Source organism: Pezoporus occidentalis, unplaced genomic scaffold (genome assembly GCF_034315485.1).
Source record: "Pezoporus occidentalis ecotype Australia unplaced genomic scaffold, CSIRO_AGI_Poc_V1 ctg93, whole genome shotgun sequence".
NCBI lineage: Eukaryota > Metazoa > Chordata > Aves > Psittaciformes > Psittacidae > Pezoporus > Pezoporus occidentalis.
In genome coordinates this window covers 2,806,724-2,824,173 of record NW_026916294.1, presented here as the reverse complement: position 1 = coordinate 2,824,173, position 17,450 = coordinate 2,806,724, and the positions used below count along the sequence as shown (strand labels likewise).

General features: G+C 44.9%; 1 long non-coding RNA gene and 1 other non-coding gene across 3 annotated transcripts in view; one reads left to right on the top strand and one right to left on the bottom strand.

Annotated features, from left to right (window-relative positions):
- Positions 1–547: 547 nt before the first annotated feature.
- Positions 548–620, bottom strand: TRNAT-UGU (transfer RNA threonine (anticodon UGU)). Its single transcript has one exon. It is a non-coding gene; the product is annotated as a tRNA-Thr (tRNA).
- A 5,145-nt stretch (positions 621–5,765) lies between these two features.
- LOC134157175 (uncharacterized) overlaps positions 5,766–17,450 on the top strand; it is a 62,472-nt gene continuing 50,787 nt past the window's right edge. For both annotated transcript variants that reach the window (XR_009962221.1, XR_009962222.1), the window contains exons 1-2: positions 5,766–5,830; positions 10,302–10,456. This is a non-coding gene — a long non-coding RNA (uncharacterized LOC134157175). The remainder of the gene's footprint in view (positions 5,831–10,301; positions 10,457–17,450) is intronic.

Genomic DNA, 17,450 nt, shown 5'->3' with positions numbered 1-17,450 from the left:
GTTCCAAAGGATGCTGGAAAGCATCTCTTGGTCTGCACGTGGAGGATGGTGAGGCCTCTTCCCTAGTGTGGGTTTGGAGCTGAACTAGGGGGGTGCTCCTTCATACACTGTGGAATTAACATGCCACGGGCTGCTGCTGCATGGAGAATTTGGGGAGTGAGGATTCGGGGTTGCATTATCCATGCTGGAAGAGGGCACTAACAGCCCTCAAATGTTCTTTTCCAGAGGGGTGTATTACTTTGCATAGCAGAACCAGGCCCTGGCTTGGCTTCCTGCCCTTGCTCTAAGAGGGAGCCAAAGCACATGCCGCCCTTTTGCAGCGCACATTAACGTTTAGCAACGTCCGGTAACGTTTGTCTCGTACCGCCACCCTCCGGACGCAGCGTTTTGGGATGCAAAAAGCAGCGGCCTCCTATCGCAGCTGAGACTTTCAGCCGGCGGGGAAGGATCCCCGGCTGGCCGCTGTCCCCTCCCCTCTATCCGTCGCGCTTCCTTAGGGCAGGAAAAAGGGAAAAAATAAATAAAATCAGGGAAAAAAAAACTTAAGAGGCCCCAGCGAGGATCGAACTCGCGACCCCTGGTTTACAAGACCAGTGCTCTAACCACTGAGCTATGGAGCCACCTATCACTTCCCTGCTTGCCGACGGCCCGTGTCCCTCTCTCGCCGGAGCCGCCTCACGGGGTCTGCGGGTCGCGGTGCTGGTACCGCCGCCTCCCGGGAGCTGCGGGTCGCGGTGGCTCAGCCGCCGTCTCATAGGGTCTGCGGGTGGCAGTGCTGGTACCGCTGCCGCCGCCTCGCGGGGGCTGCGGGTGGCGGTGCCCGTGGGGCTCATCAGCCCTCTTGAGGCAGGAACGTGCCATGGCGGCGCTCGGCGGGCTCAGGTTGTCCTGTGCCTCACTAGGCCTCGGCGGTGAAACTGACGCCGCTGGCGCACGGCCCCGCCGGGCAGCAGCAGCCGCCCGACCCGCGTCCCGCTCCCCGCCCGCCTTGGGGCGACGCCAGCCGCGTTTTGTCACCGCCGTGCAGCGGAGGGCGGGCAGGCAGGCGGCAGGCCCCAGCACGTCTCCTGCCCCATGTGGCTGTGAGGGCCGCTTCCCCTGCGGCACCTCCGGCTCAGAGCCCGGCCCCTGGCGCTTCCCCCACACCCGTTTCCCCCATGGGAGAAGCCACACCGGTGGCTGAGGCACGTGCGGGTCCAAATCCAGGTCTCCTGTATGTTTTCCCCCACTGTCAGGGGTGAGCTCACCTGAGGGTGAAACTGCCGCTGCACTGAGACGTGTTTCAGTGGCCAGTTGAGGCTCATGAGAGGATTGCCTCAAGGGGTGCTGCCGTGTGCTCCCCACATCTAGCAGCAGTTGCTCCCTGTGGTAGGAGTCAGGATTTGGGGAGATAAGGCTGCACAACGTAGGGTTTTGCACCAAGTGTTTAAAAATAAGTGGCTTTAAATGGAGAGATGATGGTCAAATTGGTAAATCTCAGGTTTTGTGGAATAAGACTTACAGAATGGGTATAATTAGGTTGAAAAGTGTAGGTTGACTGGGGTATAAACCCAACGGCAGGATAGGCAGTGTGCAGCCTTAGTTTCCCATTACAGAGTAAGAAGGTTTGAAACCAGCAAAGACTTCCTCCTTTTCTCTGCATGAAAGAGCCAGTCTGGCCCATGCAGCCCCCTTAAAGCTTAGGTGAAGAGGTAAGCTAAGAGGAAACCGAGAGGCAGTCGTAAATCGGAGCTGTTCCACTGCACGCTGCAGTCACGTTCTAGCCAAGCAGGCATGATTTGCTGGGTGCAAGCCTCCAGCTGTGTGCAGGCAGGAGGAAAGCTCCTTGAAATGAGAATGGACAGAAAAAGCTGCATTAAGGAGTTAAAGACCTTTCATCCAGCCCACACTCAACAAATCATGAACTGGGGCAACTTCCTCTTGTTTTATGTCTTATTTCACCTTCTCTTTAAATAGATGTGATCTCTCTGGACAAAGTAGAGTGATTCTGGTGAACTCTGTCTTGTTGTTTGTGTAAAACACTAAAATGACTTTAAAATACCTGCTTTTGACCCTAATGTGGCAGCTGATAAACTCACATTTCTTTGGTTGCTTTTTTTTTCTCCCTTCGCTTTAAAGATGGTGACTCTTTAGAGCCCTTCCTAAAGGGATAAAATGTCTGTGGTGGGTGTTGTGCCTCAGGGAACTGAAATACAAGTGTAGCTTGTTCTGTAGGCAGGCGCGGAACTGTCTGTGAAATAAACCTACCCTGGTCATTTTCATAGCGCTGAGCAACAGGGTGAAATGTATTATGAGAACAGATCATTGTCGAATTCAAGTTTCTGTGGTAGTAGGTGTACCTGTTGCTGCTGCTTTTTAACTTGGGTGTACTCTGTAACTGCTGTGGTTGCTTCCAGAGCCTTTCTGCTGCCTGCTTAGATCTCACTGCAAGGTGGGCTACACTGTGTAGCAGTCTTAAGTCCTACACCTTGGGTGGGATTCAGTGTGGAGGCACCATGCTATCAGCAAGCCCTATAACTTCTGTTTGTAATGGAAGAGGGGAAGGGAGACACTTCTAGGGTGCAATTCATCTTGTCTGAAGTTAAACCTCTAAAGTTTAAACTCATCTGAATCACAGTCTACAAGTGCTTGTTTCGCAGTTGACTGTGAAAGGGGTCGATGATGAGGACGTCAGTGGTTAAGTGAGATGTGTCTCGCTTGGTTCATACCACCGAAGTTCTGGTATTGAGCTGCGGAGGGACCAGCCGCTGCTTTAACAGCTACATCAGCACTGCTTATTGCTTGTCTGCAAGCTCCTGATGCTCTTAGCTAGCCCATACCCGTGGTGCCATTTGCACAACAATAAGCTTCAGTTAAACTTAATACCCATGTGCTTTAGATGTTTAAAGTATCTGTAGCTGGAAAAGTCCCATTGGAGAGCCAAGAGAATTTCTGGGGAGATAGTAAGAGAAATTATATATCTAAAGAAGACTGATTCTTTCTGCAACAAGGCACACAGATTTGAAAATGAAGCGTTTAGGCAATAAAATGCCTATCCAGTCTGCTGTTCATTGCTGTTGAAAGCCACGAGGTGGAACCTAAGTACTGTGTGAAGAGATGAGGAAAACCCAGCCTTCAGATGCTGGAGAGAGTAGATTTTTACCACACTGGTTGAATAAATCTAAAAATCTGTAGGATGATTTACCTTTAAAGGTAGGCCAAACATGCAGAGATCCACGTTTCTCTATGCTGTGTAGAATTCCTGCTGATTTGCAGTAAGATTACACTTGTGTAGTGTGTCCCCCTTGATAAACTAAGTCTTTCTCCAGCACATGTTCTTTTCACCTGGTTCTCCACTGGTAAAAGTGAAGAACTAACAGCAGCTGTTTAGTAAAACCCCTGTGCAAGCAAGTGCCCTTTGCCAGTTACCTTGCTGATACAACCCGTTGGGCTTTTTAGTTCAGTTTTGCAAGATGTGCTGCCAAGGTAGAAGGAATACTGAAGGTTGTCAGGAGCAGCATGCAGGAAAGTTTCCCTTTCCTGAGGAAAGTTGTTAAGAAGGAGCAGGATTTGAAAGCTATATCATGGACCACCTCTACACCAAGGATAGGCTCAAGCTAGAGAACAGGGTGGGTACTGGAATAACAGATACAGCCTTGCACTCAGTCTGGACCAAGGCTGTTAGAACAGGACTTAGCTGCTCCTGACTAGCTCCTTGCCTGACCTTACCAGCCCCATTGAACAAATATGTGTGTAACTGTATGTAAAACTGATGTCAGGCCGCAGATGTCATAGAATCATATAATAGTTAGGGTTGGAAAGGACCTTAAGATCATCCAGTTCCAACCCCTCTGCCATGGGCAGGGACACCTCACACTAGACCATGTCACCTAAGGCTCTACCCAGCCTGGCCTTGAACACTGCCAGGGATGGAGCATTTGCCACTTCTCTGGGCGCCCTGTGTCCATACCTCACAACCCTCACAGTAAAGAACTTCTTCCTTACATCTAACCTGAACTTCCCCTGTTTCAGTTTGAACCCATCACCCCTTGTCCTGTCGCTGCAGTCCCTGATGAAGAGTCCCTCTCCAGCATCCATGTAGGCCCCTTCAGATACTGGAATATAGCCCATTCTAACTTACAAATGATTTTGTGCTGACTTAGGGGGGTTCATCAACCACTGCACAACTGAGCTGGTACTCGATATCTTCATGTACGGCATCACTTCAAATCTGAACAAATAACTTGAGAACTGGGATCAACTGTGTTACTGTGAATCCACATCCGTCTTAAGAGCACTGAGCTAATCTCATACATATTCCACATGATCTTATTGCCATATCTTGCATGCAGATGCTAACATGAGAAGCAAACCAAGGGAATGACTCTTCAGGCAGCTGGTTCGTGAATTAACCCTAGAAATTTTCTTACACCACAGCATTCTCTTTTCTAAACTCCATTGCCCACCTAGACACCCAGTTCCCTGCTCAGTTCAGTTGTACTGGTGTTTTTCAGGGTTCAGTTTTGTTGCACAAACCAGCTACCAGCTTTGGATTACAGTGTATGAAATAAATAGCAGTGCTGGGTGTCTCCTAACAGGTTGTTGGGGCCTGTCTGCCTCTGCCCTCTTCACATCTGATCCCTGATCACTGCAGCCCGTTGCACCTGGGGTTACCTCTGCACAAGTACAGAGCAGCAGAATGGGCTTTTCCTTGTCAGCCTCTGAGAGAAAGGACTTGCAGCACAGCTCCAGGCCTCTCATGAATTGGGATGTTCTGTGAGGTTTGTTTGACAGGTTCAGTACTGCTGGGTTTATTTTTTAAAGAAACTCTGTAGTAACATAAAGGTGTTTGAGTTAAAGGTTACCAAAATCAGGGGGATGCTTTCTGCTGAGTTTGGGTGGATTTTGGAGCTGGTCCTTGGGGTATTTTAGGCATGGAAGGCTCTTGATACATGATTGAGGCCTGCTTTCTCTTCTGCATGTGAAGCTGTAAGTCCTGTGTGATTGAGGTATGCATGAGGAAATGTCCTGTTGTTCTGAAGTTTTGACTCAATCAATCCTTGTAAAACCACTGGTTTTGAATTGCACAGGAATGATCCACTTGTCCTTGAAACACTGGATACAAAACGTGAGCTGGAACTAGATTAAAAATCAGCACAAATAACCTGCTGTGACTTTTCCACTAGTCATTGCCATTTGTAACAGAGGCTGGATAAGGTGCCATTCAGGCTGATTCCAGGTTTGAGCTTGCATTCCTACTCCATCCTAGCCTGAGATACTTGTGTGCACCCTCCCCTTGCTCTGATACTGTGCTTTGCAGAGGAAAAAGTTCAAACATGCAGTAGATTCAGTCCCTTTCAGAATGATTTTGGTAGTCTCAGTGCTGTTTTGGACAAACATGCATTAGCACATGAAGCTAACATGCATCTTGTGGAGTTTTGATAATGTGAGGGATCCAAGCATAAGGGATGTTGTCTTCACTGCTTTATGATTTGATCTTCCTGAAACAAGAAAGAAATAATCTAATTTTGTTTGCTTCAGAGTTATTTCTCCAATCCAGATCAGATTTGAAGCTACGTGTTATAATAAAGTGTGTCTGATTGTGATAATAAGGAGCCTTTGGACCTTTGCAAAATCAAGATACTATTGGCTGCAAGTGAAAGATGTTTTCATGTCTGGGAAAGAGCTCGAATATTTCGTCTTTGTTGTCCTGGATTAAATAAGTTGTGTCTATCTGTGTTACTATCAAAAAATATATCTCCTTGTTGAAAACATTTAGGAGTCCTGTGTTCTTCAGAGCATCCCTGTAGAAGTCCACAAGGAAGGAAAGAGCTGACCTGTGCATGTGCTGGTCAGTTTGTCACTAGACCTGAATGCTGATGTATGTACGTACATGTGTATGTACATTGGTGCTGCCAAGCAGAGTGTAGAGCAGCTGCGTTCTCCTTCTCTGGAGACACTAACCTGAAGGCCTCTGCTCAACTGTTGGTTTCCAAAAGTGCAGGAATATAGGACCAAGTTTGAGGCTGTTAATCCTCTCAAATTTGGCTGAAACCAGTAAGCAGATTCGAAAGTTCCTTGGGGCTGGCAACCAGTGTGGTTTCATGAAACATTTTCCAAGGAAAACCAAGCTGAAAATGTACATTTTCCAAGGAAGTTTTTTAAGTTCCTTGGAAAACAGACCATTCAAGAATGAGTGTGAGGCAGAGGAACTGGGAGATCCAAAGTGCCCATCCTTACTCTGCTGTGGACTCTGCCACTTCACCCTGTGCCCTGTTTCCACTGCTGTCCAGCACTTCCTTCCCAGACTTCAAGAGAAATGGCAGATATGTGCGTTTGTAGCATGCTCTATAAATGCAAAGTATTATCAGCATAAAAATAAAAGATTGCAAGTGGGCTGGAATGGAATAAAACCTCCCTTCCTCTGGGCAATAAAACCCAAACAGGTTGATTTCTCTGTTGCTGCTTAATAGGCATCAGAATCCTTGTTCTAAATAAACTTTCTGTGATGGTTTCTTCCAAGCTGTAGGTACTAAGTTCCTGTAGGAACTCAGTGGGAGGTAGAGAAATGGGAATGTGTCCCTGGTGGTCCGCACTGCTGTCCATGGGAAGCTGTTGTCTCAGCAAAGGTTTGAATATTTGGCTCACTTAGGGTGCAGCTACCCAAGAGATCACAAATGCTTGGCTCTGCTCTGGTTTCAGTTCCTGGGGAAGGCAAAAGACACACCTGTCACAGCTATCAATCCCTCCTCAAGTGCTCACATTCCCTCTCCTGTGAAACACATCCAAGTCCCAAAGGCAGACAGTCTCTATGCTAATCAAGGAATAAATTGTTCTTTGTTCTGGAGCTCTCTTCAGGTAGATGGAGGAATGATGCATATATGATAAATAATACATAAACTGTGTGTTGTGCTGGGCATGATAACTGGAGCTGGGTGATTTGTACTTTTCCTCCTGGGATAGGTCAATGAACTGAAAGTATGGGTTTGTTCCCAGCTCTGTTTCTGATTTTGCCGTACATTTGCTGGTAGAGACAACAGTTTGTGGGTTAGAGGCTCAAAAGTGGTCATGTATTAGTCTTCTGTGCTGTTAGTTCAGAGTATCCTGCCCCAATTTCCTGTGTGCTCGTGGTCTGAGCTCCAGGCGTTTGGAGGCCTGTCCTCACCACCCCAGGATGGGCAGTCTGGGGTACCTCTGCTGAAGCAGAAATGTGCTCTGGAGCAGGCACTTCAGGCCCCAGGTAGGGAGGCCCTGGAAACCGAATGGGAATGGGAATTTACACATTCCTTTCTCTGGTTTTAGGTCTAAGCTGGATGGACTTGCATGGTCCTATCTACACATAGGCTTAACAGTTGTTCTGTGGGTGAGATGTGTTGCTCAGCAGCTCTCTTCTCTCTCAGGAGAGCACATTCGTCTTCCCACTTACTGGACTGGACCAACATACGCCACAGAACAAGCTGAAACGTTGGATGGAAGGTTTCTGTGTACTTTCCCACTTGTGAATTGTTGTGTTGTATTGAGGCCCTCCTCTGCAACCCATTCCCTTGGTTCCCATTGCTGGTTGGGGTTTGGAATGTGAATTGCACAGGCAGTTCTGCATGCTCTGGGTGTGTTGTCTTCAGCTGCCAAACTGCTAAGGGTTCTGTGTACAATCTGACCAAATTATGAATATCTGCAGTTTATGAGGTGAACAAAGATAGCAACTAGTAATGCCAGGTTTTCAAAGAGGGGAGTAATTGGCTGTTTCCAGGTCCTTCCTTTGCTTCTGAAGGGCCAATCCATTTGCAGGCCCTTGAACTTCCCTTCTTCTGAGTAAGCCTGGACCCAGAGTTCAGCTTTGGGTTTGGGTTTGTGTCTCCTTTGTCATTTTTCCTGCCTTTGATTACATTGGAAATACTGAGAGTACAGCCTTCTTCAGGGTACTGACTGTTGTCTTTGGCTTTCCTGATGTAACACATCATGCAGAGCTGAAAATGAATGGGAAGAGAATGAATGAAAATGTTTTGGATCTTAAGGATTTGGATTAAGCTTTGTGTAAAGCTTTTAGTTTGAGGCTTGTCTCTTTTAAATTAGCTCACTATATAACAGTCCTGACCAGCTAATGAAGGCTAACACAGGTGATACTACATCCTTCAGACACTGGCATCCAGCCTGCACTCTTAATGGCTTTGACAAATCCCCTCAAGCAGAATTACCAAGATGACTCCATGATCAAATGTGCCCAAAAGCTTTAAAAGCACCACTGAGAATGTCAGACAGGACTGATGAGGTTAAGCTCACATCTGCATGAGGGGATAAATTGTTCCTGAGTGTAATTCACAAATCAGAGCATTAGACTATTGTAATCAAACTCCAAGTGAGCCTCTCTGTAGGGCATAAATATCAGCAGCTGTTCTTCATACATGACAGATCTCTTTCAAAGCTTATACATGTGTATTAATTCTTCTTCCAAACAAACTTTAATGGAAGGATAGCTCAACTTGCCGTAGGGCACAGAAGGTGAATCTTAAATCACTGAGGTAACTGATGTATTAATGCTTTTAGTGTGTTGGGAAATGCTTGTCTCTGTTTACTTTGCTATTATGTGAGTAAATTTAGAAGTGACTCATTTGTAACCTCCAGCCAGGACTGGGTGAAGGGCAGTGGATTTATCAAGCCCATGAGTTCTTCAATGTGGAGTGGAACTGATTCAACCCCTATGGAAAGGCTGGGTCGGGATGTGATTAGGGTCAGGGTGTAGAGGTGCTTCTGCCAGATATATGATGAACAGAGTAGAAGTTACATTAGTATATATGTGAACTTTATCCAGTGGGGTTGAAAGAAGGCGATAGCCACCTGATGTAGTTGAAGATGTCCCTGCTCATTGGACTAGATGATACTTAAAGGTCTCTGCCAACCCCAGTTTATGCTCTTATTCTATGAAGAGTTTGTCTATATGAATTGAAGCCTGTTTAGATATCAGAGCAGCAAAATACTAAAGCGTTGTCAGTTTCAGTAGTGTTCAGAAGTGTGCTGAAATGTCTGCCTTGTACCAGTCCATAGTCCTTTTCTATGCCTTCTAGTGTGTCTTCATTTGAGTGGTATAAAGTCTTGCTGCTCTTCAGGAATTTGTTATTGTACTGGTTGGTTTTCCTTTTTCTTGTAATCTCCCATTGAGAAGGAGGGAGTCACTCCTTTCACTGAAATACAGGCTGTAAAACAGACTTGGGTCATCCTCTGTGACCCAGAGCATGAAACCCAGTGTGTTAAGACCACATTCCTTATCAGCAGGGCAATTTGAATATAGATTATGTGGAATATCCTTTGCCTGGTGTTTGTTAGGTCTTACAGTTGTTTTATACTTTCTGGGCTATCAAACACACCTTACAAAGTAGGGAATAATTTAGCAATTTATCTATGAAATAGAATCAACTGGGTTGGAAAAGACCTTTAAGATCATCAAGTCCAACCATTATCCCAGGACTGCCAAGACCACCACTAAACCATGTCACTGAGTTCTTAGTCTTCCAGTTAGGACATTACTCAATTGTGGGATTGTGCTGTGTTGTTGTTTTTTTCCTGAAAAAACACTAATTTTCATTTAGTTCTACAGTTGAGGCAGAATTGCTTCAGGATTGAAGGCATTGGTGCCTATTGATATGGTACAAGAGATTAAAGTTGGGAAATAGCTCTTCCAAACCGTTCTGGAAAGAAAATGGTCACATTTTCAAGTAAATAAAAATTGATCCATTTTTATGGTAAATAAATAAGTACTCTATGAAGGAAACAAAGCTAAAAAGAGAAACGCTTTTAAAGACTGACTCAGCTATTATGGTTTTATAGGACAAGTGAATGAAAGTTGTTTGGATTCTTCCCAGAGTAAATATACACACTTTTAAAGTCCTCTGGAGAATAGAAGCAGCAAGAGTAATACAGAAGCACTAGTTTATTCTCTAATCCACCAGATACTTTTGTGTTAATATGGAGTGCACATGGCCAGTCCTAAACCATTCTTTCGCCTCACACATCTGGAGTCCTTGAACGTGTCTACGAAGCAAGAGTAGAGACCCACATTGTTCTTAGTTCACTAAGTTGGAAGGGAAAGGCAAAGGAGCTTGGGTTTGCTTGTACCCATCCCCTTAGATGTGTTCTTGGGCTCAGAGTTCTCTGTAAGGAGAATTCTTGGTATATATTGTGGGATGTCTGGAAAATAGATAGTAATAAATACATCATTTTATATGGAAGATGGATAATGCAGTGCTTAAGAATGTGGACTGGAGAATAAATCAATGCAAAGAGACTTTCTGTTCTTCGGTGTTCATTTCTCTTTTTTCTTTCCCCAGTGAATGTTCCTCAGCAATCCCAACAAAAGGATGGTTTTAGAAATATCTTGCTGAAGATCTCAGTGATTACTGCCTTTCCTTATGGGAACTGAGACTTGCAGACCGGAAAGCGGAGCGTTGCAGCTCATATTCAAAGCAGCGAGTAGCAAGTCAAGGTAATTTCAAGACTTAAGTTGTTGTTTTGAGCTGAACTGATGGTCACTTGTAAATCACTCAGATGTGCTTAGTGAGAAGTAACAGCACACTGCTGGCTCCTCTGAGCTCCTGAATTTACAGGGATAATTGTGCAACATGAATCTAGGTTTAAGTTAATTTCTCTCTGCCTCTTCTATTTTATGCTTGCTTGCTCGCTCTGCAGTGACCCCCTTTAGACTGCTGGTTGTATAAATGTTTGTCATAGAGGGTCACCAGGATTGAGGAAAAGGAGATAAAAACTGTGAACAAAAAGAAACCTTACTTTTTTTCATTAGATACTGTGCTGGAGGTAGGCGTGCTCGCAGCAGGCTGATTTAGCTTGTTCAGATGCCATGCTAAATGTCTAAACTAAATACAGTCTAGTAGGGCTTTGTTTGTTAGTTTGTTTGCAGAAGCACTTACAGAAACAATTTCATGCAGCAGGAGCTGATCAATCAAACTCTAGCTGAAGAAACCCCAGAATGATCAGTATCTGAAGGGGGCCTATAGGGATGCTGGAGAGGGACTCTTCATCAGGAACTGTAGCGATAGGACAAGAGGTCTATGACCAAACCAGTCTATGATGCTATGACCCTTTCCATCTGACCTTCTGGGAGACAGGTTAGAAAACATCAATAGCACCAGCTATTGGCTGTTGCAGTGTACATTTAGTGTGCTCCGTGTGTGTCTGGGGAAAGCAGGGGAGGACTGCATTTTCTGCCTTAGTTGTAATACTTCTCCTTTTACAAACACACCTTTGCCAAGAGAAAAAAAAAAAGCAAACCCTGAAAATTCCCCAGTCTAATAAATTTGAATGTTATGTAGATGAAAATCCCAAAGCCCGTGGGCCCTGACCGCAGCGATGTTTAGATGAATTAGCAGTATGAAAACCTTTATCTCATCCCTCTGACCTAGGGTTAGTCCCTTCAATGCCTTCTCCAGGCTCATCCTTCCAGTTTTCATTTTAGCATTTCTCCTGTGGTGCAGTAGAATGAAGCTTGAAGCTGATGTTTTCTTTAATTGTTGTTTGGGAAAGGAGCCTCAGAGGCTGATACTCTTTCTGTGGATCAGTATGTTGTGGCCCAGGCTGGGGTGATGTGTAGATATTTTGGTAATAGCACCCAAATACAAAGCCTCAGAGGCTGGAACGGTGTTTCCAGGAGCCCATGTCCACCTCCCAGCTGTTTTGAATGCTGTATCATTAGTTTTACTCATGTTGGTGGGTACTGCCTGGTGCAAGGAGTCCCACATTTATGATATCAGTCCTCACCCATGGGACACCGCAAAACTTTGTCCTTCACCGTTCTGCCTTAAGTGCTGCTTATCATAGAATGGTTTGGGTTAGAAAGGACCTTAAGATCATTGAGTTCCAACCCCCTGCCATGGGCAGGGACACCTCACACTAGACCATGTCACCCAAGGCCCTGTGCAGCCTGGCCTTGAACACTGCCAGGAATGGAGCATTTACCACTTCCCTGGGCAACCCATTCCGGTGCCTCAACACCCTCACAGTAAAGAACTTATGCTTGGATGTAGCTGTCAAATGTTAGATGATCACTGTATGTGACAGTGTCTGCCTTGCAAGTCCCTGTGGGTGTACCCTAGATTCCAGGTTTTCCTATGACAGGCACAGGTGAAGGCACTTCGTACTCTTGGCAGCATGAATTATGCTGCATTGCGGAATCTTGCACTCAATTAACATTAGAGGTTGAGCTGTGCAAAGCTCTTCCAGCTGATCATGAGTTAACCTACTGCCTGTATTGGACACAGAGCTATGGTACATCCAATTAGTGTACTTCATGGAGGAGGAGCAATTAATAGAAATTGCACAGCAGGTCAGAATAGAAGTGAAGGACATGGAGTTTCTTTCTTCTAGGAGCAAACTGGAGCAAGTTGCCTAGTGTATTTACCCTGTGAAGCCTTATACTGTCCTGTCCTAATCTAGGCTAGATGATAATAGGCTAGACATATAAAAAGATGACTTTAAATGACAATTTGAGCTGTGTAATTCAGTATCTGGACATGCTTTTGAGGTGCTCATATTTCAAACTAGACTCTTTAATCCTTTCTGTCTCTCAAAGCTGCTGTTGGATGAAAAAAATTATCTGGCTTGTGGGATGCTGCTAATAAAAATAATTCTTTATGTCTGAATTTATATGCTGTGGTCAGTCCCAATAAGGAAAATTGGAGGCGATCCCATTAGCAGAATCTTCATCAGGTGCTCCCCTCTGGTTTTCATTTTGCCTCAGGAGCATGCAGATGAAAGTGAGACCTTTTTCAGAGCTTTCATCTGCAAGTGTTCAGTGAAATGATGAGATCTGAATTATGTGCTGAGGTTGAAATGTCGTTCTTGTGCAGGAAAGGACATCTTCTGAAACCATCAGAGTTAAAACCACACACACAATAATTTGTCCAAAGCTGCTATCAGAAAGAGAATGTCAGCCAAAATGTCCCACCTTGCAGGTTTAGAGCAGAATGAAGTGATATTCTGACCCCCATAGTACTCACAGGGGCAGAGTAAGTCTTTCTCCTGTATAATCCCACCTGCCTTTCTCTGACGCTCCATCCAGGGCCTGGATGCTAATGTACAGTGTCACTAATCCTCTGGGTCACATACAGAATGAAGCTCAGCTATTGCAGGCTGCTGTCAACACAACACATGAAGACTTTATTTGCCTTTTACTGTTTGTCTTATCATCCCACTGACTTTCATCAGTAGTTCAGCTGAGTAATAGCAGTAAGAAAACATAATGGAAGTGTACCAGGGGACCCTATCTCTGAATCGCCAGTTATGCTACCTGATAGATATATCCTTCTGGTAACAGACTGTTTATCAAAGCATCTGTAGACATTAATTTCTTTGAAGCAGCTGTCTAGGGAAAGTGTTTTTCATGAGCTTGGGGACAGAGGGAGTGTAGCAGGTTGAGAGTGGACCTGGAGCTGTGTGTATTGTTTTTTGGCAGATGTTACATGCAGGATGAGATCCTGTGAAACAGGATAAGGTTACAAGTATGTACTGGAGAAATGGGAGAATTTATCTTAGACTCTGCCAAGCTTTGTGCAACTGCCAGTGTAACACTGAAGTTCAGTATCTCTTGAACTCATTTGTAAATATGTATGTAAACTGTAATGTAAACTGTTTACATATGCATGTAAACTGTAATGTAATACTGCTTGACAGCTCTAAAGAGTGGCATAATTGCTCAGCTATAATGTTGAACAGGTCGCTTCTCACCCCTTTAAACCTGCCAGCCTAGTACACCACTGATTGAAGGAGAAGCATGGGAATGTCTTCTGGTGGGAACAGTGATGCTTCAGCTGGTATGGCTTCTGCATTTCTTGTGTCTGCTGCATCTGCCAGTTTGAGCAAAGTGTGGATTTGCGGTGTAGGAACTGGAAGGGAGCTCATATTATGTAATCTTTGAGCTATATAATCTGAGTTTTGAACTATATAATCTGGGATAGCTTGGAACTTGTTTGAGCAGGTGAAGTTTCCAACTAGTGACATCCTTATGGGCTCACTGCAGCATCATGCAAGGAGACATACAATGTCCCTGTAAGTGCTCTTCTTGTGCCCCTGTGCACTTGCCTTGCACTCGGCAATAAATGCAGCACCCTAAACACTGGAAATTCTGTCATATCCTCCTGGCATTCTGAAAGAGCTATAAAACATTAAATCATAGAATCATAGAATGGTTAGGGTTGGAAAGGACCTTTAGATCATCTAGTTCTAACCCCGCTGCCATGGGCAGGGACACCTCACACTAAACCGTCTCACCCAAGGCTTCATCCAACCTGGTCTTGAACACTGCCAGGGACGGAGCATTCACAACCTCCCTTGGCAACCTATTCCAGTGCCTCATCACCCTAACAGGAAAGAATTTCCTCCTTATATCCAATCTAAACTTCCCCTGTTTTAAGTTTTAACCCGTTACCCCTTGTTCTGTCACTACAGTGAAATCAGTAATGCATGTGATCATTCCTGTTTTGATGTGCGACACTCCCCTGTTTTTTTAGGGCTGAAAGGTACCCTTCACTAGCTCTTTCAGGCTTGGCTATCCTGTTTTGGTAAGGTTATATGACTGAACTGGTTTGTGAGACTTCAGGACATTTGGCAGATGGGGTTTTCCACCCTGAAATACATTCTATGGCCTGTTTGCTCTTCGACTGTACTCTACCATCAAATTCCACCCCCTATTCTTACAGGCATAATTTCCATTTATTATACATAATAAAATATGTAGTAGGAGGTTTTAATTTGCTTTTAGGTATGCTGTCACATACCTGAAGTGTAGTGCACAGCCATTTACCCAGCCCTAGCTACGTCAGGAATCTTGCCCAATGGAAGAGGATATTCTGTGTATCACAAAGGAAAACCTGAAGCAGAAAAAAATGTATGAAAAGAAACAGCAGGAGATTGGTGGTGCAGGAGCTGAAGCTCATCTGCAAGGTGTTAGTTTGTCCATCTGAGCATGTGCAACCAGTACAGTTCTCAATAATGTTCTCAGTGTGCCCAGGCACATGGGTTTTTCCTCTCTGGTTGTTGAGCACTGGTAAGTGTGGTACTTGTGTAGCTGCACAACAGCTTCTTTCATGAGCTTCGGGGTCAAAAGGAAGTGTTCTATGCTGTGAAGCTCAGCCTAGAGAAGAGCCCATGGGTCTTGGCAGAAGAACCTGCACCTTTATGGCAGGATGAGTCAGACCTGTTGCCCTCAGGGTGAGTGTGAGGGCTGGAAGATCACATGTATCTTTTAAAGGCAGATGAGCTTAATTTGAGATGACAATGCCATAATCATTTCCAGCTTTTCACTCTCATCTCTGCTTCTCCAGTCCTGCTACTGGTGCTGGCACAAGCATGAACCAATACAGCTTGGTGCAGCTCCCAGCTGCTGGTGTGAATGGGAAGGAGTGACAGGAATGGGAAGTGGGAGAGTTGTTTTTTGGCAGCAGCTGGTGGTTCTGTTGGCTTATGGAACCACAGCATATGACTCTAAGCACTCACAGGTTGTAGTTGTAGCCATGCAGTTATTATCTGTTCTTTCCAGATTCTTTAAATTGAATATCCTGGATTTTCACTGCTTGTTTTGGAAACACATGTAATATGCTGTCTGTACAGTGCACCTCAAGTTACTGGAAGGACTCTTAAGTTCTTGTATTTCTATTTGGAGATCAAATAGGACAAATCCCTACCTGGAGTGCAGGGGTTGATTTGACCTGCCCTGCTATGGCATTGTGGTCATCTCCCTGCTGCCCTGTAACAGATCACAAAGCACACCTGGAAGCAGGCAATCGCCCATGGGTGCTAGTTTTTAGCTTTGACCTGTAGCAGCTCAGCCATTCCTCAGCCCCATCCATTTCCTTTCCTTTTTCTGTCTCTGTGGGCTTATGTTTTAGGCAGTAAGTCTCTCCACAGTAATCAAAATACATGTCAGAGGTGTCACATGTGGCATGGTTGCTACCAGGTACTGAGATGCTCTTGTTGGTATGATGACTTAAGAAGGGTACTTAGGACCATGTGTTGGTGTGGTTCACAGTCACTCCCCAGTGACAAACTTGCAGTGGGAAGTGTGAGCTTGTTCCCTCCATTGGGAGTCCTGTCTCTCCTGGTGTCAAAGGCAAGCTGTCTTCCTGAGCTTGGGAAGTTGTCAGGGCTTTGGGAACTGCTTCCTTAGGCTGATGGTGGTACAGATGGAAAGCAAAGAAAGGGAGAAGAGGGTGAGTAAAAAGGAAAATGCAGGCAGACCCAGTATGTGCTGTTCTCTCACCATCTCCTGGATGGAGACAAGGTATGTAGGGATGTGCCTCACATAGGATGTTTCCTATTTGCACATCAGGTATAACTGCAAGTCTTTGAAGAGCATAGAGAGAATTAATGTTTCTGTTGCTTGGATGAGAAGCACTATGCACACAAAGCATTTGCTATTGAGAAACTGATCCTATTTCATGATGTTTATCAGCAGTCGACATTCTGTTCCTCTTGCCCTTTACAGGGGTGAGAAGGCATTAGCAAGTGGGGTTCTATTTACTTCCCTTACTGGCTGATTCCCTTGCTGTTGGCTAAGAAATAATGAAGCTTGTTCAGAAGGAGCCTGTGCAGATTTATTTCTGCAATCTTTATAGAAATGTGTGGACAAATTGTCTGAGCCTGGGGCATTTCCAGATTGCATATTCTTAATTGTATTAAACACTTCAGAGCCATCTGATGCACTGTCTCACAGCTCAACCATCTGCTCTGGAAATGTAGGCAAGCTTTGCTTCATGGAGAAACTCTGAGTCACTCATACTGGAGTGTCATTAGATGGCCCCTGGGCTGCTCTTTGATGGAGAAGGCTGCTATAGTGTCACTGCTGATAGTGTGCTGATTGAGAGAAACATAAGGATTTAGGGGCTCATTAGTTTTGATTTATCAGGCTAAAAATGTAGCTCTCTTGCCTCTGTCTTTGCCAAAAGACTAGTTACCCCCCCAGTCCAAACCATTACAAGTGGCATTGTTGTTTTAGTTGCATTTTATTTGTTGTTACAAACCTACAAAGCCCACTCTGCTTTCAGAACATATTCTTGTGGACTTTTAAGGTAAGGCTTTTTTACTTGATTACAGCACTTAGAAGCTTTGATGCCTTTCCTCTTGCAACACCCACATGAGGCTGCGAATATGGTTACCCTCATGATAGTAATGGGAGGATGTACAGAGAGATAAGGTTAGGTAGGAGACAGTGCTTTGCAGTAAGGACTGCACCAGCTGCCACTTCAGTGCTGGTTTTGTATCTGCTGGTTCCTGTGTGCTCCCTCTCTTTCCCCAAGACAGAGAAACTCTTTAAGTAGCTTGCTAAGAGATTCCCTGGAGGCAATGGGGTGTTTTTTGGACATTATTTTGGCCAATAAACCAAGCATTTATATTTATTTGCATATTATTTGTGTGTTTTTAAGTTGTTAGGCCCAAGAATACATATTTCCCAGAAATGCTGTGGGTCACAG